Genomic DNA, 2,740 nt, shown 5'->3' with positions numbered 1-2,740 from the left:
GATTTTGTGTCCTGAGACTTTGCTGAAGTTGCTTATCAGCTTAAGGGGATTTTGGGCTGAGACAATGGGGTTTTCTAAATATACAGTCATGTCATCTGCAAACAGGGATAATTTGACTTCCTAACCGTCTGACAAAGGGCTAATATCCAGAATCTACAAAGAACTCAAACAAATTTACAAGAAGAAATCAAACAACCCCATCAAAAAGTGGGCGAAGGATATGAGCACACACTTCTCAAAAGAAGACATTTATGCAGTCAACAGACACCTGAAAAAATGCTCATCATCACTAGCCATCAGAGAAATGCAAATCAAAACCACAATGAGATACCATCTCACACCAGTTAGAATGGTGATCATTAAAAAGTCAGGAAACAACAGGTGCTGGAGAGGATGTAGAGAAATAGGAACACTTTTACACTGTTGGTGGGACTGCAAACTAGTTCAACCATTGTGGAAGACAGTGTGGCGATTCCTCAAGGATCTAGAACTAGAAATACCATTTGACGCAGCCATCCCATTACTGGGTATATACCCAAAGGATTATAAATCATGCTGCTATAAAGACACATGCACACATATATTTATTGCAGCACTATTCACAATACTATTCACTATTCACAAGACTTGGAACCAACCCAAATGTCCATCAATGATAGACTGGATTAAGAAAATGTGGCACATATACACCAGGGAATACTATGCAGCCATAAAAAAGGATGAGTTCATGTCCTTTGTAGGAACATGGATGAAGCTGGAAACCATCATTCTGAGCAAACTGTCTTAAGGACAGAAAACCAAATACCGCATGTTCTCACTCATAGGTGAGACTTGAACAGTGAGAACAGTTGGACACGGTGGGGAACATCACACACTGTGGCCTGTCGTGGGGTGGGGGAAGGGGGATGGGATAGCATTAGGAGATATACCTAATGTAAATGACGAGTTAATGGGTGCAGCACACCAACATGGCACATGTATACCTATGTAACAAACCTGCACATAGTGCACATGTACCCTAGAACTTAAAGTATAAAAAATAAGCAAATAAATAACAAGAGTCACCTTTGCTCCATTTTTCAGCAAGTTCCTCATCTCCATCTGAGACCACCTCAGTCTGGACCTTATTGTTCATATCACTGTCCGCATTTTTGTCAAAGCCATTCAACATGTCTTTAGGAGGTTCCAAACTTTCCCACATTTTCCTTTCTTCTCTTGATCCTTCCAAACTGTTCCAACCTTTTTCTGTTACCCAGTTCCAAAGTCAAGTTCACATTTTCGGGTATCTTTTCAGTGACGCCCCACTCTACTTGTACCAATTAACTGTATGAGTCTGTTTTCGTGCTGCTGATAAAGACATACCCAAAACCGGGGGGAAAAAAAGAGGTTTAATTGGACTTAACAGTTCCACATGGCTGGGGAGGCCTCAGAATCATGGTGAGAGGCAAAGGGCACTTCTTACGTGTTGGTGGCAAGAGAAAAATGAGGAGGAAGCAAAAGGAGAAAACCCTGACAAACCCATCAGATTTCATTACACTTATTCACTGTTACAAGAATAGCATAGAAAAGACCGGTGGCCCCCATGATTCAATTAGCTCCCCCGGGTACCTCCCACAACACGTAGGAATTCTGAGAGATACAATTCAAATTGAGATTTGGGTGGGGACACAGCCAGTGTTACTGGGGAGACTCAATGTTACTGGGGAAACTTCTACACAATTTAAACACAGGTTTCTCAACAGCAGACTGCCTCTTACTTTGTAATAAAAGCATAGCAAGACTTCCTTAAGTTAAAATATGCTTTCCCCTAAGATTTTTGTCTTTATGTCCTAAGATTTGGTCTTATTTCTAGGCATAGATCCATACTATGATTATCTTGACCCCACCAAGTACAAGCCCATCTAGAATCCAAGATAGAGCCTAGACGTTGGGTAATTTCCAGTTCCTGTATTCACAAGACACCCATAAGTCAAGATTATCCACTGCTTCATTGTTCAGAATACTACTCATTACCAGCTGTTAGAACTGATCTCCTAGACACCTCTGCAAATACAGGCAAATGTGCTAAATCCCCTCCTTCAGGGTATGTGAGGGTCCTGTACGAGCCCACCCACTAACTTTTGCCCTTTGCTACTAGATCGTTTCCACCCATTCTAAAGAGAAGCACAACAAATGTCTACTAATATCTGTTTTATGTTGTATGCTTGTGTATCTGTTTGTGTGTGTTGGAAAATAACTATGGTATTAAAGTATAACTTTCAAAACTTGCTCTGGACTATAATATAGAAATTCATACCAAGAATAAGGGATAAACTGAATTACTAATTCATTCTCTCCTTACATAAAACCGCTTTGAAAATAAGGAAATTTCAAAACCATGAGACAATATTTTGTTACATTTGTCAAATGGTGAAAATGATTCCTTCATTAAACAAATACGTATTGAGCCCCAACTGTGTGCATGTCACTGTACTAGCCCCTGGGGCATAGTGGTGACAATGGCAGGTGATGTGGAGGAGGTGCTGTGGAAGGCTGGAGAGGGGCAGGCCAGACTGTGCAGGGCTCCCCCAGTGGGAAGCCAGGCTGTCTTTAGGAGGCTGGGTGTGACAGTAGGTGTGACATGATTTTCTTTGTTCCAGTGCCAGGAACAGATTAGAAGGGAGGATAGGGTGAATTTTAATAGACCTGTTAAGCTATTCACTCACCCAAATGGTAGAAAACTCATCTTTCATTTGGAAGG

Source organism: Rhinopithecus bieti, unplaced genomic scaffold (genome assembly GCF_001698545.2).
Source record: "Rhinopithecus bieti isolate Rb0 unplaced genomic scaffold, ASM169854v2 scaffold_77265, whole genome shotgun sequence".
NCBI lineage: Eukaryota > Metazoa > Chordata > Mammalia > Primates > Cercopithecidae > Rhinopithecus > Rhinopithecus bieti.
The sequence above is the reverse complement of the archived record's forward strand: the minus strand, read 5'-3'. Positions refer to the sequence as shown.